This window comes from Hevea brasiliensis, chromosome 4, assembly GCF_030052815.1.
Source record: "Hevea brasiliensis isolate MT/VB/25A 57/8 chromosome 4, ASM3005281v1, whole genome shotgun sequence".
Lineage (NCBI taxonomy): Eukaryota > Viridiplantae > Streptophyta > Magnoliopsida > Malpighiales > Euphorbiaceae > Hevea > Hevea brasiliensis.
Genome location: NC_079496.1, coordinates 73,246,797 through 73,273,444, shown reverse-complemented (window position 1 = coordinate 73,273,444; position 26,648 = coordinate 73,246,797).

Below are 26,648 nucleotides of genomic sequence, written 5' to 3'. Positions count from 1 at the left end.
TGTGGTACATTGGGAGTGTTAAAACCAATGTACCTAATTTCTATCCAAAAGTCAACATTTTTGTTGACCAATGAGGTGAATAGTGACACCAAAACTTGAAATTCAAAAATTGAAGAATTCAAAAGTATCAAATGCCCTAGTATACCTAACAAGATTGGTTTGGATAGTTTGGCATGCCAATAGGGTTCAGTTAGCAGTACTGCACATGGCAATATGCCATTCTGTGATTTCATGGCTTTTAGCCATTCTGACCTTGTGTTGATATTTGGCCTTGTGCCTATTGTTATTACTGACTTATTAGGCTGTTACATTGCCTGCCGGAGATGCATATGTGACCGATGGTGTGACGGCCCGAGGTACTAGATACCCAGTGCCAGTTTACCCGTTTGTCCAGTCCAATCGTCCAGTATAGGTTACTTGGGCAACCAAATGAATGAAAATGGACAAAGTTAAAGAAATAAATGAATATAATAAATACAAAACAAATAAGACATATACATTCAATACATATTTATTTTCTGCTATTTTCTTTTATTTTATTATTGCACCACTAAGCATCATTGCTTAGCGCGTTGCTTTTGCCACGCGTAGGTTCCGGAGATGCTGATCGTGAGCCCAGTAGACCGCAGACTGGGTGAGTCCATCCTGCAGCTCTGCATAGAGTCTGTGTCACCTCACCATCTACAGTGCATTGGTAGGACACCAGACTTCATTTTGGTATTTTGTAATTGATTTTTATTTTTCCCTTGTGTAAATGAAACTTATGTAATGTATTTTGATTTTTATGTAAATAATGAGAACTGTGTTTGTGAATGGAAAAGTGAATGTTTATCTGTGTTTTATACATGATTACCACTTGAGATGAATGATTGAGAAATGAAATTGAAAAAGGTTGAGATTTTGATATTGGAGTTTGAGAATGATTGAACATGGCTATTGGAAGTGTTTTTCACAGGTTCCGAAGAACTGTTTTCTCTATTTTTAGCTGGTACTCTGCCGGATTTTCTATAAAATTTTCGGAACCTCAAATAAATTGTAATTTCAATAAATGGCTTAAATGAACTATATTTCACAAGTTATATTCAAAACTATGATAAAAATTAATTAAGGTAAAATAGAGTGTGCCGGTACACCGTGTGACATTGCTTACTCGGATATACTGTGCACGGGTAAGGGGTGTCACATTTAGTGGTATCAGAGCACGGTTTAGGCGTTTCTGGGCCTAGATTGAGTCCATACCATGCATTGCATTTGTAAGAGTCGAGGTGACACTAATGCAGATCTGTTTGTCTTTCTTATTTTGAATAGGATATGGACCTTACATCACAGAGAGCAGTTGAGGAGGAAGTGGAGAGTCATGCTCCACCTGCAGCAGCTGAGACTGGGGGTAGGGGAGAACCTACTCCGTTGGCTCAAGCAGAGCCTGCTCAGCCTCCACAGGCCATGTTCCAGCAAATGGCTGAATTCTTTAGACAAATGGCTGGGGTAATGCCAGCACCACCAGCACCACCACCACCAACTCCACAGTAGAAATCATACCTGGAAAGATTAAGAAAGTTTGGAGCAGTGGACTTCTTCGGCAAGAGAGAAGATGATTCTTTTGCAGCCGAAAATTGGTTGAACAGAACAGGCAGAGTCTTAAAACAACTCCACTGCACCCCAGAGCAAAATTTAGAGGCTGCTGTATCTCTGTTGCAAGATGATGCCTATGAATGGTGGGACACGGTATCCAGTGAAGTGCAGCCAGAAGCTATAACTTGGGACTTCTTTCTCTCCGAATATAAAAAGAAATATGTGGGTACTGTATACCTAGAAGAGAGAATAAGAGAGTTTATTAATTTGAGGCAGAGACAGTTGTCAGTGGCCGAGTATAAAAAGGAATTCGTTCGATTAAGCCTCTACGGAAGGGAGATAGTCCCTAATGAAACTGAAAGGTGTAAGAGATTTGAAGAGGGATTAAATGACAACATAAAGATCCAGCTTACTGCCTTGGGAATCATAGAATTTACCAAGTTAGTGAAAGCTGCAATAAAGGTTGAAAAAGTGAGAATAAGTGAGCAAACCAGAAAAGAGAGACAACAGAAGAGGGGACCAGGTCAGTCTAGTTCATCTCCTGCACCTGGGAAGAAGTTCAGAGGTCCACCTGCACAGAGTTCAGGTCAGCCACAAGGTCAGGGTCAGTCTCAGGGGCCCAGGCCACAGTTTACCCCTAGGAGAGGTCAGTCCACACCATCAGTGGGCAGCTCTCCAGATATGGGGTTCAGGGGACCAGCCCCAGCATTTTCTGCGTGTCCACACTGTTTGAAATGGCATAAGGGGGAGTGTTGGAGAGTGACTGGTGCCTGCTTGAGGTGTGGGTCAACAGAGCATCAGCTGAGGAACTGTCCACGTAGAACTACTACAGCTGCTCCAACACAAGCAGACAGACCTGCTCCTGCACCACAGAGGGGTAGAAAATCTGGCAAATCTGAGGTTATGGGACCATCACAAAGGCCTGCATCTGAGCCAGCAGAGAGGCCTGATAGCAGACCTCCTGCAAGAGCTTATGCCATTAGAGCTCAAGAGGAGCAAGATGCCCCAGACGTCATCAGGGGTACGTTCTTCCTCTACAATACACCTGTGCATGCATTGGTGGATCCAGGATCTACTCATTCATACATCTGCATCAATCTACCCATAGAAAGGGAGATACTAGTAGGGGAGAGTGACCAAGACATTCTGGTCACTAATCCATTGGGCCACAGTGTAGTGGTGAACAAAGTATACAAGGGTTGCCCGTTAAGGATTCAGGGGTATGAATTCTTGGCAGACTTGATTGAGTTGCCCTTCCACGAGTTTGACGTGATTTTGGGAATGGACTGGTTGTCACGTCATCAGGCAATAGTTGATTGTAAACTGAAGAGGATTTCTTTGAAAACTTCTGAGGGTAATGAGATCACAGTTGTAGGGGAAAGGACAGATTTCTTGTCCAATGTCATCTCAGCCACAGTTGCAAGAAGAATGATGAGAAAAGGCTGTGAAGCCTACCTAGCACATGTGGTGGATACTAGGCAGGCTAAGCCAAACTTGAGGGATATACCCACAGTAAGAGACTTCCCAGAGGTATTTCCTGAAGAGTTGCCTGGTTTGCCACCAGAAAGGGAAGTTGAATTTGCTATTGAGACACTGCCGGGTACAACACCCATTTCCATTGCTCCTTATAGGATGGCACCCACTGAATTGAGGGAGTTGAAAACTCAGTTGCAAGAGTTGTTTGATAAGGGGTTCATACGCCCCAGTGTGTCACCATGGGGAGCACCAGTGCTGTTTGTGAAAAAGAAGGATGGGACTTTGAGGCTATGCATTGATTACCGACAGTTGAATAAAGTGACTGTGAAGAACAAATATCCGTTGCCTAGAATTGATGATCTGTTTGATCAGTTGAAGGGAGCAGGAGTATTTTCCAAAATTGATCTCAGATCAGAGTATCATCAGTTGACGGTGAAGGATGCAGATGTGCCAAAGACTGCATTCAGGACCCGATATGGGCATTATGAGTTTCTAGTGATGCCTTTTGGCCTAACAAATGCACCAGTGGCATTCATGGACCTTATGAACCGTATCTTCCATCTACACTTAGATCGGTTCATAGTGGTCTTTATTGATGATATTTTGGTGTATTCCAAGACCAGGGAAGAACATGATGAGCATTTGAGGATTGTTCTGCAAACCCTAAGAGAAAAGAAGCTGTATGCTAAGTTGTCCAAGTGTGACTTCTGGTTGAATGAGATTGCATTCCTTGGACACATAGTGTCAGCTGATGGGATTAGGGTGGATCCCAAGAAAATAGAAGCAGTGATGGAATGGAAGCCTCCCAGGAATACAACTGAGGTCAGAAGTTTCATGGGACTAGCTGGGTATTACAGGAGATTTGTGAAGGGATTTTCCTTAATAGCTGCTCCAATGACCAAGTTGTTACACAAGAATGTCAGATTTGACTGGAATAATAAGTGTCAGACCAGTTTTGAGAAGTTGAAGGCTATGTTGACAGAGGCACCAGTGTTAACACAGCCAGTGTCAGGAAAGGACTTTGTGGTCTACAGTGATGCCTCTCATAATGGGTTAGGGTGTGTATTGATGCAAGAGGGGAAGGTGGTCGCTTATGCTTCCAGGCAGCTAAGGCCATATGAACAGAATTACCCTTCCCATGATCTAGAGCTTGCAGCAATAATCTTCGCACTGAAGATATGGAGGCATTACTTATATGGTGAAAAGTGCTACATTTACACAGACCACAAAAGTCTAAAATATTTGCCGACTTAGAAGGAGCTCAACCTTAGACAGAGGCGATGGATTGAGTTCCTGAAGGACTATGATTGTGTAATTGACTACCATCCTGGGAAGGCAAATGTAGTTGCTGATGCTTTGAGCAGAAAGTCCATCACAGCTTTGAGATTATTGAATGCCCATCTAACTTTGATTCGAGATGGAGCTTATTTGGCTGAGTTGCAAGTGAGGCCAAACCTGCTACAACAGATTTTAGATGGGCAAAAGGCAGATGAAAAGTTAATGGTTGTTATGAGCAAAATCCCAGTGGGAAAAGCAACTGACTATGGGGTGAAAGCAGATGGGTGTCTGTATTACAAAGGAAGACTGTGTGTACCAGATAATGGGGAATTGAAGGCCAGTATTCTGAAAGAGGCACACACCAGTGTATATGCTATGCACCCAGGAAGCACAAAGATGTATCATGATCTGAAGCTTCAGTATTGGTGGCCTGATATGAAGAAGGACATAGCTGATTATGTGACTAAATGCTTGACATGTCAACAAGTCAAGGCAGAACATCAAGTTCCATCGGGTTTGCTACAGCCTATACGCATACCTGAATGGAAATGGGATCGGGTTACCATGGATTTTGTAAGTGGTCTACCTCTCACCCAGAAGAAACATGATGCAGTATGGATGATAGTAGATAGATTGACTAAGTCAGCACACTTTCTGCCAGTTAGGACTGACTACTCACTAGAGAAGTTAGCAGAATTGTATATCAGTGAGATAGTTAGACTGCATGGAATACCACTTTCCATCATATCTGATCGAGACCCAAGGTTTACATCGAGATTTTGGAAGAAGTTGCATGAGTCCTTGGGTACACAACTCCACTTCAGCACAGCTGTCCATCCTCAGACGGATGGGCAATCAGAAAGAGTAATCCAGGTAAATAATTGAAACCAATGGAATTGATACAAATATTGAATTAAAATGATAATAATAACATGAAATATATGTAAGGTCCTTGAGGATATGCTGAGGAGTTGTGTCATTGAGTTTGAGGGAAGTTGGGATAGATACCTCCCACTGGCAGAATTTGCATACAACAATAGCTACCAAGCTAGTATCCAAATGGCCCCGTATGAAGCACTGTATGGGAGGAAATGTAGAACTCAGGTGTCTTTGGACTGAATTGGGCGAAGACAAGCGGTGGGGCGGACACTGTGAAAGATCGAGGAGAAAGTGAAACTAATCAAAGCCAATCTGAAGGTTGCCTCAGATAGACAGAAATCTTATGCTGACCTGAAGAGAAAAGAAATAGAATATGCTGTTGGCGACAAAGTGTTGCTCAAGGTATCACCATGGAAGAAGGTATTGAGGTTTGGAAGAAAAGGTAAGTTAAGCTCTAGGTTCATTGGCCCGTATGAAGTCATTGAACGTGTGGGTCCAGTGGCCTATAGGCTAGCTTTAGCACCAGAGCTGGACAAGATCCACAATGTGTTCCACGTGTCTATGTTAAGAAGATACCGCTCAGATCCTTCACATGTCATCTCCAGGGAAGAATTGAAATACAACCAGATTTGACATATGAAGAAGAACCCATACGGATCCTAGCTCGGGAAGTAAAAGAATTGAGGAACAAGCAGATTCCACTGGTGAAAGTACTTTCGAGGCACCACAACACCGAGGAGGCAACTTGGGAAAGTGAAGAGACGATGAGGCAACAGTTCCCTCAACTGTTTGCATCAGGTAAATTTCGAGGACGAAATATAAATTAGAGGGGAAGAGTTGTAACACCCTCCCAGTAGCAACTCCGTACATTCTACTGTTCCGGTGACTGGTGTCGGTCCGGACAGCAAGAACGTCCTGAAAAATATTTAAACTAAAGTCAGGAACCATAATTAACTCAAATATTGATAAGAAAAATTTAGTAAAAATTTTAGAAATAAAATACAACCAAGTTAAATGAGCTGGTGCCCAAGCGATGGGTAACCCAGAGGGAAGTTGCGGTTCTCGCAACTAGGAGCCCTAGACCCAGGAGAAAAATTATAAAATAATTTTTGAGACTCCAGAGAAGGGTCATTGAGGTTCCTATGGCATTAGAATGCCAAGAAAATATTTAGAAAAATTTTTCAATCGGTACATACAATTTTGACCCGTTAAGCCAAACGGAGTGCATTTTGGTCATTTCGCCTTCAGAGACGATTTTTGGCCGACTTGTCCAGTTAAGTAAATAATTATTATAACATAAAATATGAATAAACATTACTAAAAATTAAATTGAAAATGAGTAGTGATGAAAAGAAAAGAAAAACCAAAATAAAGCAAATTATGACATATGATGATGTCGTTTAAAAGCTATAACCAATCACATTTAAACAACCAATTAACTAACTAATAAAAGAGATAAATGAATACCAAAACAATTAAAAAACACAGCAGCCATCTTCATCCTCCCAACCAGCCGAAACCCTTGCCTTGCCCAAACCTCCATTCTTGCTCAAATTGAGCTTGAAAACTCCCAAAATCTAACCTTAAAATCCTAATATCCCTTCACAAAAATTCATCCCCACATCACAAGAAAACTCTAAGCAGCCATAAGAAGTAAAAATTCTAAGGAGAAGACAAGTCCAAGAAGTGCCACTTAAAGGTTAGTGCCTATTTATACCTAAACCTCTCTTATCCTATGTTAAAGACTTAAAGTAAGTGAGGATTTGTGAATTAAATGAATGAAATTTATGTTTATGTTTACCATGAATTTCGGCAGCCCTAAGGAAGGAATGATTTTGATTGTTTTGATGGACTTAGAGTGGACTAGAAATGATGTTTAAGGTATATAACTACATGGATAATGAATTAGTGTGCTAACTAAGGTGTATGGGTAAATTGAAATGGAAATTAGGGTTTTAGGGAGTAAAAATTTGACTTGGCTTATGAAATGATTAATGGACATTCTAATGGTCAATTAGTGACCATTTGAGGCAAGTTAATCATAATTTGAAGTGAACTAATGCATGGCAAAGTAAAATGTGTAGGCTGCCTAGTGACAGCAGCAATGAGGCTGTGATTCCAGCCCACTTAGATAGCCATAACTTTGGCTGTGTAGGTCCAATTGGTGTTTGGCCAATTGGACATGAAACTAGACTTTAAATGGCACAATTTTTCTGAAGAAACCATGTCCAAAAGACCAAAGCAAGTGGACCAAAAATTGGCCCCAATCCGGATCCCCTGCAAACAGGTTCTTCAGAATGACTAAATGAACAGTAACTGTTCATTCGTCTATAACTCACTGTAGATATGGTCAATTGACCTGAAATTTTTACAGCAACAAGTTACGACATAGACAAACAACTTTCATGAAGAAACCTACCCCAAATTATGACCAGAACCTATTCAACAAGGCAGTGGCAGTCACTATTCATGGTACTGTAGATTTGGTAAATTCTGCAGATTGGAAATCCGGCCAGCTGTGGTTTTTGGACCATATCTGGAGCTAAAAAACTCCAAATGGAATGATTCAAAAAACAAAATTCAACTAGACAAAATAAGGAACAACTTTCATGTTTACCATTTCCTCAAATTCCCACTGCAACAGTGCTTAATGGAACAGTAAATTTAGGGTTCAAAAACTGAAAATTCTACTCTCTTGGATTTAAGCTTAGAAATGGTAATGATGATCAATTCCAACAAGTTTTAAATGCAAAATGTGGTACATTGGGAGTGTTAAAACCAATGTACCTATTTTCTATCCAAAAGTCAACATTTTTGTTGACCAATGAGGTGAATAGTGACACCAAAACTTGAAATTCAAAAATTGAAGAATTCAAAAGTATCAAATGCCCTAGTATACCTAACAAGATTGGTTTGGATAGTTTGGCATGCCAATAGGGTTCAGTTAGCAATACTGTACATGGCAATATGCCATTCTATGATGTCATGGCTTTTAGCCATTCTGACCTTGTGTTGATATTTGGCCTTGTGCCTATTGTTATTACAGCTTATTAGCTGTTCTGTTGCACACCGGGAGAAGCATATGTGACCGATGGTGTGACGGCCCGAGGTACTAGACACCCAGTGCCAGTTTACCCGTTTATCTAGTCCAGTCGTCCAGTATAGGTTACTTGGGCAGCCAAATGAATGAAAATGGACAATGTTAAAGAAATAAATGAATATAATAAATACAAAACAAATAAGACATATACATTCAATACATATTTATTTTCTGCTATTTTCTTTTATTTTATTATTGCACCACTAAGCATCATTGGTTAGCGCGTTGCTTTTGTCACGCGTATGTTCCGGAGATACTGATCGTGAGCCCAGTAGACCGCAGACTGGGTGAGTCCATCCTGCAGCTCTGCATAGAGTCTGTGTCGCCTCACCATCTACATTGCATTGGTAGGACACCAGACTTCATTTTGGTATTTTGTAATTGATTTTTATTTTTCCCTTGTGTAAATGAAACTTATGTAATGTATTTTGATTTTCATGTAAATAATGAGAACTGTGTTTGTGAATGAAAAAGTGAATGTTTATCTGTGTTTTATACATGATTACCACTTGAGATGAATGATTGAGAAATGAAATTGAAAAAGGTTGAGATTTTGATATTGGAGTTTGAGAATGATTGAACATGGCTATTGGAAGTGTTTTTCACAGGTTTCGAGGAACTGTTTTCTCCATTTTTAGCCGGTACTCTGCTGGATTTTCTATAAAATTTTCGGAACCTCAAATAAATTGTAATTTCAATAAATGGCTTAAATGAACTATATTTCACAAGTTATATTCAAAACTATGATAAAAATTAATTAAGGTAAAATAGAGTGTGCCGGTACACCGTGTGACATTGCTTACTCGGATATACTGTGCACGGGTAAGGGGTGTCACACTAATGGCTTAGTGACTTTTCCAGAAATAAAAGGGCAGATCACTAGATATGGGTTGGGCTATCAGCCAACTGAAGATGAAGAGGGACTTAAGCCCACCAAGTTTATCAGGGAGGGCGCAATTGCATGGACTGATGACCAGGAGCTGCAGCATGTTGAGGAATTAGAACAAGAGGTCAGTGCCATCAAGTTAAGGTCTGCATGGAAGCCAAGCACTTGGACCTACGCCCCTAAGTTTGAGTTTGTCTTTTGTAATGCTCACAGTAGTGATACTGATATTATTATTTCTGATGTACTTGATGACGATTTTGAGGCAAAGTTAAATAATATGACTAGTCCTTTTGCTTACTTGTTTGATATTCATCCTAATGGCTACACGCATGGCATTCATAATCATTTAGAATCTGTTTCTGTTAATGCGTTAAAATCAATCTCCATTAATTTGGGTACACCAGATGATCCTAAAGACATTAAGTTAGCTGAAGATTTAACCCAAAAAGAAAGAGATAAATTTGTAGCCTTATTAATAAAGTACCAAGAAGCATTTGCCAGGTTTTATAAAGATATGCCGGGAATTGATCGAGATATAGTACAACACAATATCCCCACAGACCCTAACATGAGGCCAGTAAAACAAAAGAAGCGTCGGCTTAGGCCAGAATGGGAAGAAAAGATAGCTCAAGAGGTGAAAAAGCTCATTGAGGCTGATTTCATTGAAGTAATTGAGTATCCCGAATGGTTAGCCAACATTGTGCCAGTCCCCAAGAAGGATGGGCGAGTTCGGATGTGTGTAGATTATAGGGACCTGAATAAGGCTACTCCTAAGGATGGTTTTCCATTGCCTCACATCGATGTGCTTATTGACAGTGCTGCTTACATGGCCATGTACTCTTTCATGGATGGTTTTTCGGGATATAATCAGATCCTCATGGATTTTATAGATAAAGCAAAGACAGCTTTTATCACTGAATGGGGGACTTATTGTTATAAGGTTATGCCTTTTGGGCTAAAAATGTCAAAAGCGACTTATCAGAGAATGGCTACTATGTTGTTTCATGACATGGTGCACAAAGAAGTTGAAGTATATGTGGATGACATGGTAGTAAAATCCCCAACTAGGGAGAGATATTTTGAGGCATTAGAGAAGTTCTTTCAGAGGGTCATCAAGTATAAATTGAGACTGAACCCTAGCAAGTGTGTTTGGGGTCACTTCAGGCAAGCTGTTAGGGCATATGATCAGTAGAAAAGGGATTGAGGTTGACCCAGATAAGGTGAAGGCAATCCAGGAGATGCCAGCCTGTGATTAGAGGTTTCTTAGGAAAATTACAGTACATCAGTAGGTTCATAGCTAGGCTCACAACTGCCTGTGAACCAATTTTTAAGCTACTAAGAAAGAATCAGCCAGTGGTGTGGAATGAGCAATGTCAAGAGGCATTTGAAAAGATAAAGCAGTACCTGAGCAGTCCACCAATTTTGTCACCACCCATCCCTAACATCCCTCTAATCCTCTACCTATCAGTGGAAAACATGGCCCTGGGGGCAATGTTGGCATAAGAAGTAGAGAATCTGGAGAGAGCCATCTATTACATCAGTAAGAAAATCCTTGCTTATGAGGAGAATTATTCACTAATAGAAAAAACCTGTCTGGCTGTAGTATGTAACTAAGAAGTTAAGGCACTACTTTCAGACCCATCAAGTTATTGTAGTATCCCGGATGGATCCTTTAAAGTACCTATTTGAAGTACCGACGCTAGTTGGAAAATTGGCCAAATGGTTGGTCCTACTGTCTGAATTTGATATTGTGTATGAGACTCAAAAAACCATCAAAGGGCGTGTAGTGACCAAATTTATTTCTGAAAATCCAGTTAATGAAGAGGAAGAAGTCGAAACAGCCTTCCTGGATGAGAGTCTCAAGCTAGTAGAGGTCCAGCCATGGAAAATGTACTCTGATGGGGCCATGAATAAAAGCGGAGCCGGTATAGGGGTAGTTTTGGAAGCACCGAATGGAGAACAATTGTTAATGTCAAAAAGGCTATGTTTCCCAACCACTAATAATATTGCAGAATATGAGGCTTGCATTTGTGGCCTAAAGGAATTAATAGCTGTTGGGGCTAAAAAAGTGGAGGTGTTTGGAGATTCAATGCTAGTAGTTTCCCATATTAAAGGTGAATGGGAATTGAAAGAAGAAAAGTTGAGGCCATACTTGGAGTATGCTAAGACACTATTATTTAGCTTTGAGGAAGTGACAATAAAGCACGTGCCTAGAGCTCAGAACCAGATGGTTGATGCTCTAGCCACGCTGGCATCCTTATAGGAGAAGGGTGATCAGAAGTTGACCCAGCCAGTTATCCTAATGAGGAGTAGAATCCCATGCTATTAAGGGTTAATAATAGCACATTTAGATCTAGAAGATGAGATGAAATAGTATGAGGACATAAGAAGATATTTAGAGGTAAGAGAATACCCACAGTCAGCCAATAGTAGGGATAGAGCTACAATTCATAGATTAGCCACTCAGTTCACTTTGGCTGGGGGGCAACTGTACAAAAGGTTCTTCGAAGGACTATTGCTCTTGTGTGTGACAAAAAAGCAGTCTGAGCAGATAATGGAGGAAGTACATGTAGGAGTGTGTGGTCCTCACATGAACGGAAGGGTATTAGCGGGCAAAATTTTAAGATTGGGCTATTACTGGTCTACCATGGATACTGACTGCGCTAAATTTTTTAAAAGATGCCATGAGTGCCAAATCCATGGGAATTTGAATCACCTACCGTCCAGTGAACTCTACAGTATGACTTCACCGTGGCCATTTTCAATATGGGGTATAGACATTATTGGGAAGATTTCTCCCACGGCTTCTAATAGCCATAGATTTATCATTGTGGCAATTGACTATTTCACCAAGTGGGTTGAAGCTGAATCTTATAAAGTAGTAGGGGCCAAACAGATAAGTAAGTTTGTGCGAAAGAACTTGCTTTGCAAGTTTGGGGTACCCCATGAGATAGTATCAGATAACGGCAGCCAGTTCAAAGGTGATTTCTTAGAATTAATTACTGAATTCAAGATTAAGCATCACAAGTCTTCACCATACAGGCCATAGACTAATGGAGCAGTAGAAGCAGCAAATAAGAATGTGAAAACCATTTTGCGAAAAATGGTTGAAACCTATAAAGATTGGCCTGAGAAGCTCCCTTATGCTCTTTGGGGTTATCGCACTACTACAAGAACATCCACAGGGGTAACTCCATTCTCTTTAGTGTATGGGACTGAAGCAGTGCTACCCATTGAGCTAGAGGTCAAATCCTTGAGAGTGATACTAGAAACTAAGATTCCGGAAAATGAGTGGGCCCAGAAAAGATATGAAGAACTAGCTTTGATTGATGAGAAGAGGATGCGAGCCTTGTATCATATACAGGCTTATCAAAGGAAGATAGCAAGGGCCTTTAATAAGAAGGTGAAGCTAAGAAAGATTAAAGAGGGAGACATGGTTTTGAAACAAGCTCGGCCCATCCCTTTTGATCCAAGAGGAAAGTTCAAGCCAAATTGGGATGGTCCATACATAGTCAAAAAGATCTTTTCAGGAGGTGCTGTAAGAATATCAGACCTGGATGGGAATGAATTTCAAGAACCAGTCAACTTAGACAAGCTCAAATGGTACTTTGTGTGAGATAAGCCCACTAGGCTGTAAACTTACAAAAGACGGTCTAGGCAAAAGTAAGGGTCAAAAAAAAAAATGCTAGATCGAAAACTTGCGAAAGGCGGTCTAGGCAAAAGGAGAGATGAGAGAAGATCTAGATGGAAAACCTGAAAAGGTCATTCAGCAGGTTATAAAGCTTATTTCTAACTTTGGAAGGTTAGAAATTTGGCAAAAACTAATGTAAGAGGGAGTAATGGTGTACCTGAATAAATAAAGAATTTTTTTTATTGCATTAACTAGGAATGGATTTTATTTAATTATGATCGCGAATGTTTGTGCCTTGAGGGATACATCAAATGATTAAGTAATTGAACTGCATTGTTTTGATTTAATCTATGCCTTCTAAAAAATAAAAATAAAAAAAATAAAAATAAAAAGGAGCTTGCTAGGTGGAAAACCCGAAAGGGCCGCTTAGGCAAAAGTTAGAGCAAGCCCGCTGAGATGAAAATTCAAAAGGACATTTCAGGCAAAAGTTAGCGCACAGATAATGGAGTTCATGAAAGAGAAATGAATTAAGATACAAACCATGGGGGTAGAGAAGAAAAAAGAAGAATCAGAGAGAAATCGTATTGTGACCTTAAGGAAGTCTTTTTTGATGAACAATTCTTCTAAAAAACTTTGAGGCTATAAGAAAGTTTTTGCAAAAAGAGGTCCCCCAGAGGACTAAGTTTTTTTTTTTTTTTTTTTTTAGAATCTTTAGTAAAATCAGCATGCCCATGATAGGAAGTAGCATACAGGAAACATAAAAATCAGAGAGAATTTTGAGACCCAATCATTCTAAATTTTTCAAATCATGATAGATATTTTTTGGTAAGTCCTTAGACGTTGTTTAGGGCGCATAACATAGTTGTGTAAGGCATAGAAGAACATGCATCAACATGTCACCTGTGGGTGTGTAAGGCGTAGAATAACATGCATCACCACAATTTCAAGTGTCGAACTACGAGGGGGTCTGATTCTTCCTCAGGATAGCGAGGGGGATACGTAGGTAGTTTAGGACTGCGGTCCTAAATACGAACCCACAACATTTCATGACAGATATTTTTTGGCAAGTCCTTAGACGTTGTTTAGGGCATATGGCATAGTTGTGTAAGGCGTAGAAAAACACGCATTAACATGTCACCTATAGGTGTGTAAGGCGTAGAGAACATGCATCACCACAGTTTCAAGTGTCGAACTACAAGTGGGTTTGATTCTTCCTCAGGATAATGAGGGGGATACATAGGTAGTTTAGGACTGCGGTCCTAAATACGAATCCACAACATTTCAAATCACACAGTTATCACTGTTATGAGACCGTAGCTAGTCTCATGACGCAGAGTGTATTGACAGAGCAAGATACACTCATTTTTCACATGACACAGTTATTACTGTTATGAGACCGTAGCTAGTCTCATAACATAGAGTATGTTGACCGAGCAAGATATACTTGATTCTCATAGCCAATGTTTTATAGTTATTAGAAATTTGAGTTTCACTTTGACGAAACTTGAGCAATGCTTTCGCATTGATTTCAACTTTCGCCAAAGTGGGGGGCAAACTGTAGACCCTTATTTTGTGATGAGTATGTGCATTGAGGCCGTGAGAAACCTGATGATGAAAAATTATATGACTGTAAGATGTAATTGGAGGCATGGAGCTGAATTATTAATTTCGTGGCATGATCTTAAAAAAATAAAAAATAATAATAAAGTTTTGGGGAAATTAATTTAATTAAATTTAAATAAAATTTTATTTTGTTTAAATTTAATATGGGTAGTTCTTAAATGGATCTAATTAGGTTTAATTAGGCTCTATGGGCCTAAAAAAGCCTAGTTAGGAATTTTAAATGGGACCCATTTAATTATTTTCTAAAAATTAAAATAACAAAATATCTCTCTCCTCCTTGGCCCCACACCTCTTCCTCATTCCCTATTGGTGCCTTCCATTTTTTCCTGTCTTCCTATTGGTTGAAACACATCACCCATATCCTAGTCTTATTCGAATTCTGCAATCGTAGTTGTTTAAGTCATCTAAACTTTATCACCCTAAGACTCCAAATCCTACCACACCTCTTCCTCATTCCCTATTGGTGCCTTCCATTTTTTCCTGTCTTCCTATTGGTTGAAACACCTCACCCATATCCCAGTCTTATTCGAATTCTGCAATCGTAGTTGTTTAAGTCATCTAAACTTTATCACCCTAAGACACCAAATCCTACCACACCTCTTCCTCATTCCCTATTGGTGCCTTCCATTTTTTCCTGTCTTCCTATTAGTTGAAACACCTCACCCACATCACAGTCTTATTCGAATTCTGTAATTGTAGTTGTTTAAGTCATCTAAACTATATCATCCTAAGACTCCAAACCCTATTACACCTCTCTCCCAAAACCCTATAAAAACCCTACTAGAGAAGAGAAGAAGGGGATGATGGGGAGGAAAGAAAAAGAGAAAATTTAGAGCTATAAGAAATTTAGAGATATTTAAGATTCTTTGAGTTCTTCCTTATTTTTTTTTTCATTTCTTCAAGAAGATTTTCATACAAGATTTCTGGAAGGTCAGTTTTTATTGTTTTTTTTTCCAGATCTATGCCACACAATTTTTTAATTTTATATTCTTTGTCTTTAATTTATTTTATATGTTCATATAGATCATGTAATCATGTTTTATTTGAGGGGATACACAACTCTACACATGTTTAGTTTCTGTCTCTCATACTTTTATTATTTTTCTTTATTTTCTTTATTTTTTATTACAAACAAAATTGGTAAGTAGTCCTAAGGTAAGTACCAAAGAGGGTATTTGCGCGGAGCTTATATGGAGCTAAACAAGAGTAAGCCAGGGATATCATTGCCATACTAGAAGAGAAGACCCTTTTTTAAGGGTAGCTTGCCCCAATGGCAACTGCATTTATCAACAGGTAAGTAGCTCTAAACTTCTCGAATAACCATTGGTATGAAATTGTAGTAATAATAGAACTTTTATTTGGTAAATTAAAATTAACTTTATTTTTAATTTAACTGACTTTTGCATGTAATTAATTTAAATAAATACTTTGTAAATTAAAATTAATCTTGTTTGTAAATTAAACTAACATTGGCATGTAAATAAATTTAATTTAATACTTGGTAATTGTAAAATAAATTTGCATGTTAGAAATCTTTATTAGGTTGTGATTGTTTAGGCCTTATGTGATATTAGAATAAATTACACATGTACATAATTAACTCAGTTTAATTATCCTTAGGGTAACTTGGTGAAAATTAATTAATTATGTTAAATAGAAACGTAGGGTTATTTGAATTTGAATTTGTTTGTAAATTAAATTCTCAATAATAAATTAATTTTAGTCATCTGGCAAATATCATTTAAATAATTAGCAACCCCATAGATAGGAATTACTTGTGCGTGAAAATTGTGTGTAAACAACAATCCTTTTGTGAATTACTTGCGTGTGTAAGATTAGAATTGCATTTTTAGGATAAAGTTTAATAAAGGAATAATTAACAAGACATCTAGAAACATTAGTAGAGGACTGGCACTCGAATTAACGAGGTTAGACCAGGCGTAAGGGGTGCCTAACACCTTCCCCTTATGTACCCACTATCCTGAACCTAGACATTGGGCTATGGTAATGACGGTTGTGGAAACTCTGCAAGGAGTAAGTTGCCATCTATGACCCTCGAAAGAAACACTTAATATGTCCCGTTTATTACCCGGGTGGCGACTCCTGTCTATCTATGCCTTCATGGCATAAATCCTTAGTACCGTAGTAGTGTTATGGGAAGACGATACTTACCAGTAGTTTGATTCTATTAGGATTGTATGAAGTGCATGTCTAGGAAATGCTGTCTAAGGAGGTGGTACTTAAGTGAGACCATTGTGACTCCACCATCTTTCCTGGGCATTACCTGGTGCATTTTATATAATTTTAATGGATGATATTTCGCCTCACACCCCCTCCTACAGTGGGCATGTTACCAGCCATCTGTTGGAACATCGCACCCATCTACTGAGCAAATTGAGTAGGGAACTGTGGGATTGAGGGGGTTGGTGTAGCTGATCCACTCACATTTTGTAGGGCTAGGGCATCCCCTTGTACCTCAACCTCTATTGATTGATCGACCGAACGGTCCCCTTCTTCCATAGTCAATTAGAGGATATTATACCTCATGAACAAATAACACAAGGAGATTTCCTCCCATTAGTGCATATTTGTAATGTAATGTACTGTATGTATCAAACAATGACATTGAGCAGTTGTACTATGAAGAAAGAATATTCAAATTACAGGTTAAAATAGAATATAAAAACTAGCTCTAATACCACTAAAACATGTCACATCTTATCCTTCCGTAAGATGAAATATGATCCCGTAGTACACCAAATGAATTACCATACTTTGCCTACCGGCAAGCCATTAAATATACTATAAGGGATTTTAAAACTTTTCTTATTTCTTTTTATAGTGGTGAGCACTTTTGACAGGTGTTAAAACTTTTTAATCAAAGTTAAATCACATATTAGGTCTGAAGTATCAATAATTTCTGTATAAATTCGGCAAAGTGCCGTCTATATTTGGAGCAAAATAGTTCTTCAAAAACCTGTAAAAAGCACCTCTAATAATTTGTTCAATCCCAACTCCAATAGTAGTTCAATACAATAAATTTCTCAATATTTATCTACTCAGTTCAACATCATTTTCAGCAATTTCAAAGATAAAGGGCAAAATAAATGAGTATTTCAAAAGTTGAAATAAGAGAATTGTAATACAACATTTTGATAGGCCAAAATAATTTACAACTTTATTTTACAACTGCTCAAGACCAAGTACAATATATACATACAGTGCACATACATTACAATAAAATTTCAAAAATATGGTATACTCAATATACCCGACGAAATCTAAAAAATGTAGCACAAGCAACCTACTCTGTTGCACTGTCCGTCTATCTACCTGCGACAGCAATAAAAATGCTATCGCTGAGTAAAATTTACTCAGTGGTGCACAATAATAATTTAAAATGCGGTATATAAAACTTTTAATGACAATTTACAATTCAAATAATTCACAATTTTTCAAAGCTCACATAACACAAATTTGATCAAACAATTGAATAACACAGTGTTGTCAATCAATAACACAACTTAGGTCATGACACAAACTTTTCCGAACATGCCGTGTTGTACACCACGACAAGGCATACTCACCCCACTAATCAAAATCAATGAGGGAGGTGGCTATCTAGCTAATGAGAACTCATCCATACTCACCTCAGACTGGCAAGTCAAAGAGGGAGGAATATAGTCATACTCACCCCATAAATGGAAGAGGAATATAGCGTACCTATCAAAGCACTTGCAGGCGTTATGTATAGCCATCACTGCAAGCTCTTAAATTCACATGTGAGAGTTCCCAAGAATTGTAGGCGTTACGTATCGCCGTCCCTACTTTACTCTGATACCACTAAACACAATTTATCTCAAAATAATTCTCAAATAAAAATCCCAAAACCAAAATAATAAAAAATAATAACTCATTTCTACAAATAAAGTTTTTAATAAAATAGTGAATATAAAAAGTATTGTGCACAGACCTGATTTGAGTCGCCCCTAGGCCTTGACTCAATGTTCCTTATGCTTTTCAATATCCTTTTCAATTGAAACACACAATTTAAAGTGTTTCAGTACTCAGTTAAATTATTTCTAACAATAAAATCCAATATCTAAATTTTTCTTGTTACTATTCCTTCAATTCATTTCACTAGTCAACCTATAATGTTGACCATTAATACACACTAGGTGAATAAATTTTAATGTTACCAACATATCACATTTTGCATTTCAATATGCTACCAATATAGTGCAATTTACCATTTTTACAAGTTAGCATTCATTGCCAAATTATTTCAAGCATCATTGTATGTAAATGTCAAGTTCTCAATTTTTGTGTGCTAGATTGGTCTAGCTTAAAGTCCTATTTCTCTTGGCTTTTAGCTTCTGATCAAAGAAGCAAAATTGTAGCTCTATGTTTTATTGCACTCGGGCCAAAATTTCAGGTCATTCTAAGTTTTCTAGACCAAGATATGGTAAATTTACTAAAGCTGGACAGATTGCACCTTTAGTGCAAAATTTGATCAATTTAGGTCACATTTAGTTCTTGCAGTTTTGGTACCCAAACTTTGCAAGCTATTTGACTTGGTTCTAGCCATTTCTGGGCTTTGGTGTTCTCATAAGAATTGTAGCTCTATATCTAAGCTATCCATGGTAAAAATTTTAGGTCAATTTGACCTATTTTGAGTGAGTTATGATCATCCTAATGACTACTGTTCATATGGTCAAAAATCTGGGTTTGCAAGGTTGCCATTCCGGATTTGGTCATTTTTAAGGTCAGTTTCTAGGTAGAATTTTGGCAACATTTCTACATGAAAGTTGGCCTATTTGGTGTCTAGTTTCACCCCCCATTGACCTTATACCAATTGGGTTCACAGTTTTGCACTTGTGACCAAATTTATGTGCTGCTAACATACACAACCTGCATTTGAACATCACACTTCCAATTTTGACAATCCTCCTCCTTCCAATACTTCATTATTCAATCATTGACACTTCTATATATATTGTACACACAATTCCCGCAACCATTTTGGGTAGAATACTCAAGTGCTCAATGGACACAATACACCATTCAAGTTCAACATTCACTTCCACCAAAATTCAACATATCTCAATATCAATATTACACATACACTTCCATATACTCATACCTCAATATCAATTACACATGCTGCCCACAATTTAACACTATCATATTTCATTAATAAACTTCATATTCACACACACAAATTCATGATATTATGGGCTGCCAAACATGGCAGTTTGCCAAAGCATCAAGATCCCATTTCAAACCCTTAATTCAAGCACTAACATGCACATACTTGAACATTAACCTACTACAACTTCCATTTGAGTTAATCAACCTTAATTCCCATCCATTAAATATATAATAAGTCACTAACCATGCATTTTCATGGCTACCAAAACTAAGGTTCACCAATACTCAATAATTTCCTCAATCATTTCCTCAACTTTTCTTAGCAATTCAACTTGCCCAAAGCTCAACACAAGGATTAGTGAAGGAAATTGGAAAGATTAAGCACTAACCTTTATTTGGAGCTTGCTAAACCTCACCAAAACTTCTTATTTTTCCTTCCTACATGCTTCCCATGAGGCAAGGACAAGTTCTTGTGAAGGCACCTTGTGGTTTTATGTGGAAAAATGGTGACGATTGAGAGCTTTGATTGAAACCTTCCATAGAGATTTTGAGAGAATATGTTTCAACTATGGTTGTGCAAAATGAAGAAAATGAATGTTGAAGTGGTCATTGCTGTCCACTTATGGGTATTTATACCCCCACTAAGGTCCACTAATTGTCCACTAATAATAATTAAACATTAGTTTAATCCAAGGTTTTAATATTTGCAAACTAATCCCCCATTTCTCTTTTAATTGCATTTAATTTTTAATTTCATTTTTCATGGAGTTCCAAAAATTTGATACCACTTATTTTTAATGGACATTTAGATCAAAAGACCATTCTAGATGTCAAATGACCACAATGCCCCTATTCGGGTTGTATTCCTAATTTTTGATAACACCGATTTTTGTCAGTTTCTCGATTTTTCATTTTTCTTTATACTAATTGCTTAATTTTTCTTTAACATTTCTAATGTCATTTATACTTTAATATATGTTTATTTAAGTCTTAAAAATATTTTCCAGGGTTTCCCACGGTTCAGGGCTAGTCAACGGTCCACGCCGTAACTTTTCGGTGCGGTCACCCATCGCTACGATTTTTGGCTCGTTTAACTTGGTTACATTTCCTTGCTATTATTTTTCCTTTGTTTTTCTTGTATTTTCCTTTCTTGTATTTCATTATTTTTTGTCTCCTCACTAACATTTAAATGTAGTTCTAGGCATCCTAGCTGTCCGGACAGACACTGGTTACTGGAACAGTAGAACACACTACCGAACATAGGGGTGTTGCAGCTTTAGCTTGCAGACTTTGGAACCATCTTGGGATTCAAAACCCCTAGGTTGTTCCATAAAAATATTTTCTTCAATGTATCCATTGAGAAAAGCTGTTTTGACATCCATCTGCCAAATCTCATAATCATAGTTTGCAGCTATTGCTAATAGAATCCTAATTGATTTAAGCATGGCAACAGGCGAGAAAAGTCTCCTCATAGTCGATTCCTTGCCTTTGGCGAAACCCTTTGGCTATTAGCCTTGCTTTATAGGTCTTTGCCTTTCCATCAAAACCAATTTTCTTCTTGAAAACCCATTTGTTCCCTATCAGTACAATACCTTCAGGATCCCAAACTTGATTCTGATATATGGAATCAATCTAGGATTTCATAGCATCAATCCATTTTGAAGAGTCTATATCTGATATAGCTTCTTCATAGGTAAGCGAATCATCTCCATGATATACTTCTTGATGAGTAGACAATTTTTGTTCTTCTTTATTAAGGAAACCATATCTGACTGGTGGGTGAGATACCCTGGTTGTTCTACGAGGAACAGCTGTAGATGTTTCATCAATAGGTGCAGGTTGACTAGATGGATCTATATCCATCTAATCTGTTGGTTGGTTAGAATTCTCCAATTCTAACTCTATTTGCCTTCCTTTGCCTCCTTCTTGAAAAACTATTGTTTAAGAAATGTGGCATCTCTACTTACCGCAACCTTTTGTGATGTAGGCAAATAAAAATAAAATAAAAAACTATCTTTTGAATATCCAACAAATCGACCCTTTTCTGATCTGATTTTCAATTTATCAGTATTCAGCCTTTTGATATAAGCTGGACAACCCCAAATCTTAACATGCTTAAGACTTGGTTATCTTCCATGCCATATCTCATATGGTGTGAAAGATACTGATTTTGATGGAATCCTATTTAGAATATGCAAAGCTGATTCTAATGCAAATCCCGAAAAGAAGATTGGCATATCAGTATAGCTCATCATACTACGTACCATATCCAATAGGGTACGATTTCTCCTTTCAGATACACCATTCAGCTGTGGTGTTCCTGGAGGAGTCAACTGGGAAACAATGCCGTGCTCTCTCAAGTATTCATCAAATTCAGTACTCAAGTATTCACCTCCACGATCTGATCAAAGAGCTTTAATACTCTTTCCTGTTTGATTTTCTACTTCAGATTTAAATTCTTTGAACTTTTCAAAGGATTCTTGTTTTTATTTCATCAAATACAAATACCCAAACCTTGATTTTGAAGGAGCAGAAGCATGAAAAACACAAGTTTATACCATTGAATTCAAAAATTTTCACCTAGGGTCACATGCATCATACAAGATTTATTTTTATCTATTTGATTTCAATGATAAACAACATATTAAAACTCTTTTAATATGTTTTTGGATCTGTATTTGCCATTTAAGATTTTAAAATTAATCAGATTAATTTTAGAACCATAGATTAAATCAAGAACAAATACACTAACCTCTTGATCCACTGTAGTGTATTTGTGCCTTTCGGATGCGTCTTCAGAACACCAGATGTTGTCCCTCTAGCTTGTCCACATCAAGTTCACCTATGGCAGCCCTTGAGCAGCTTCTAAAGCTTTTCCTATTAATTAGAAAATCAAGTTTTTCCTTTTAAGAGATTAAAGATGTAAACAGGACACTAGAAACAATTTCTATTTTTTTTAATTCAAGAGATTGTTTGCTAATCTCTTGGAATTGATGAGAGATGAAGAAGAAGAGAGAATGGGAGCTTTAAGGGTGGCGGCACAAAGAGGAGGCAATAGCTTGTTGTTATTTTTCTTTTTCATAACAACGCTTATATAGCTAGGTCACCACATAAAACCCTTACCACAAGTCACCTTCTGATTGTTTCTAGGATTAATTGACCCAATCACATTGTGCCAAGTATCAAACCTATATTTAATCTTAATTTTAATCATCTTACATGATTAAAAGACATTTGGCAAGCCTATGTGTAATGCCATGTGTGTAACACCCCTAATTGTATAGCTTGGTATATTTTATTGTTCTGGTGATCGGAGTCAGTCCGGACAATTAAGAGAATTAGAACCACACTTAATACAACTAGATAAGTCATATACACAAATAATTAGTAATTGTCAATTAGTTAAGTATAAATAAGAATAACATAATAGAAGAAGTTAAACCAGCCGAGAGTCACAGTGATGGGTGACCTTCTCGGGAACGACTGCGAAGTCGATTTAAACTCAAATTTTGAATCGTAAAATGTGACGCCGCAGTCCTTAGGACCATTACGAACACAGTGGATAAGAGAAAATCATGAAAAAGAATTGTTAAGCCAGTCAAATAATTAGGTCAGGGGTCTGGAAGAAATATTGAATTATTTGCAAACCAGGTTGAATCGGCGAGGCAATTTGGTCAATTGACCCCAAGAGCTGACTCCTGACTTAATTGTCAAATAAAATCGAAGAGAATAAAATTTCGAAGTCGGAAATTAAATTAAAGAACTAATAGAAAAATAAATAATAAAAAGAGAAAAAGAAAAAGGTGTAGGGAGATGGCATCATGCATGACATCATGCATGATGCCATAAGTATTTTAATTAAAATTTTATTTAATTGGAATTTATGGTCTTTCATAAGATAAAAAGAAAAGAAAAGAAAAGAAAAAAAAAAAAGCTATCTTCTTGGTTGCCGCCTGACTCTCTCCCTCACCCTCTCCCTCACTTAATAAACCACCATTAAAGCTCATTTTGAGCTTGAAGAACCAAAATCCCACCATAGAAAATTATCCTACCATAACTAGACTTTGTTTGGGCAACTAGGAAAGAAGATTCAAGAAAAAGAAAGAAGAAAAATTTGAAGAAAAGAAGAAAGAAAATTATGCACTAAGGTTAGTGATTCAAACTTGAAACTTTTATTTTAATCTTTGTGATTTTAGCTTAAGGAACTTAGAAATAAACATAAAATCAAATGAAAACAAGGGTTGGAGGACTATATGTAAATTATGGCCAGCTAGGGTTTGAGATGGGAATGCATGAATTTGACTGAATTAAAAGTGTATGTAAACTTGTATGAGTGAGAAATGGTGTTTGTATGTTTGGAATTAATCAAATGTAACAATTAGTGTGAATTAAGGTTTAGAGACAAAAATGTGAGAAACTTGTAAATGATGTCTTAGACCTAATTTGAAGTGAGAAATGGTCAATGGTGACCAAATGAAGTGTGTTGGAATGGTTGGAGTTAAGGCTAAATTCGGATTGAGTGTGGTCATGCTGCCAAGTCACTTTTGAGGGATCAAAAATGAAATTTTATAAGTCCAATTGGTATGAGACCAATTGGGAATGAAACTAGACACTAAATAACACAATTTTCATTCAGAAAGCATGCCCAAAAAGTGACTAAAACCTAGTGAATAAATTGACTCAATTCGGAAAATCTCAGTCTGCTCTGTACAAACTGACCAAATGAACAGTGTTTGTTCATTTGGCCATAACATGAGCTAGGCAGGTATAAATGACCTGAAATTTTACCAGTGGATAGATGAGATATAGGACTAAAACTTTCATGAAGAACACAAACCCAAATTATGCCATTAACCAAGTCATTTGGCCACCCAAATTTGGTGACCTAAAACTGCTAGAACCAAAATTTGCCTAGAATTCTGGGTTAAGTCCAATCTAGCAGCTATGGTTCAAATGGCTATAACTTGAGCTACAAAACTCTAATTGGAGTGATTCAAAAAGGAGAATAAACTTAAGACAATAGGGAACATTTTCTATGAAGAAAGTTTTGCCAAATTCCAACAGTAAAATAACCAATTGAACACTGCAACCTTAGACACCAAAACTGAAAATTATCAAATTTGCCTAAAAGACTTAGAATTTGAGTAAACAACCAAAACCAATAAATTTAGTGACCAAAATGTGGTATGTGGGTGAAGCTCGAATTCCCATACCTATTAAACCTTAGAAAGTCAACAAATTAACTTGAATAGTATCATGAATAGTAACTCCAAGATGAAAATTTTCAAGAATGTTAGTTTAAGCATATTTGAGCAAGAATTATGTATTTATGACTTAATTATTGGAATTATTGTGAAATAAGATACTGAAACACTATAAATTTTGTGCTTCAGTTGAAAAAGACCCGGAAGGCCTAGAGGCGATTAAGTCTAGGTTTGTGCACAAAAATTTTAAATTATAGTTTTCATAATGGAAATTGATTTGTTATACATTGTGAATGTGTTTGTTCATTATGAATTTCGAGAATGTTGTATTGCATATTCTACAATGAAAATTTGGAAGAAAAATTAATTATTGATTTATATGAAATATTTGAACAATATGGTTTTGAATTTAGTTATGGCTTTGAAAATCTTATTTGAAAAATACTGTGTTGCCTACTTTGTAAATGAAAAGTTTAGAGTGAAATATGATTTGTGAATTGTATAAAATATTTGAATAACTTATTTTTAATTCACACTTGGCATGACAATATTAATATGTTCCTCCTCCACTTGTGGGGTGAGTTTAATATTTGATCACTTTCCTCCCACTCTGGCTTTCCAGTCCGAGGGGCGAGTTTGGATGAGTACTCATTAGCTAGCTAGCCACCACCCTCATTGATTTTGATTAATGGGGTGAGTATGCCTTATCGTGATGTACACACGACATGTTCGGAAATTTTGTGTCATGGCCTAAGTTGTGTTATTGTTGGCAACACTATATTTATTAAATTGTTTGATCAAGCTGTGCTATATTAAGCTTTGAAAATTATGATTTGTTATAAATGTGATTTGAGAAAAAAAAAATTGTGAAATGCGATTATGAGATTTTTGAATGATGATTTGTTCATAAATGTTTTATATTAAGCATTTTATGCTTTGTTGTGCACCACTGAGTATTTATATACTCAGCGATAACTTTAACTTGCTGTCGCAGATAGGGAAAAGGACATAGCAGCAGAGCGAGCTGCTACAGTTATAGAGGTGCACAATTGAAGAATTTTTGTACGGATATTTGTTTATACCCTGGTAATTTAGTTTGATGTAAATATGATAGTATGCATATGTATCTCTGTAATTTGAGCAGTTCTACAAATAAAATTATAATAATATTATTTTTGAAATTTTACATCTGTAAATTAACTTATGATTGTAAATTAATGATTTAAAATGTAATGTGCATGAGTTATGAAATGTTTTGAGATATTAATTCTTGATTTGAAATTTGGATTTTGAATTGAAGTGTTGCTATTGCTGTTGATTTGAAGTTTGGTGGTTGCAAATGGAGTTGTAATTGAGAAATATATTGGGAGTGTTTCTATTTTCAGGTTTTGAAGAACTGTTTTCTCAAAATATAGACGGCACTCAGCCGAAATTTTTGTAAAAATTGCGGAGATTTTAAATATCTAAGAATTTAATTTATGTTTGGACTTTAAATAAAGTTTTTTTTAAATTTGAAAAATTTTGACCCACTAATTCCAAAAGTAAGAAAATTGTTTTAAAATCCATTGTAGTATATTTAATGGGTTATCGGTAGGTCAAGTACGATAATTCATTAGGTGTACTACGGGAACATGTTACATCTTACGAGGAGTAGGGTGTGACATGTTTAGTGGTATCAGAGCAAGGTTTTAAAATAAATTTTGAACTGTGAAATTGAAATATTTTATCGGTAAATACAACTGCTCAAATGTTTGATATATGTGACATATTTACATCATGAATATGCACTAACGGAGGTCAACCTCCTTGTGTTTGTTATCAGAGAGTAGAAAATTTCTGGAAAACAGA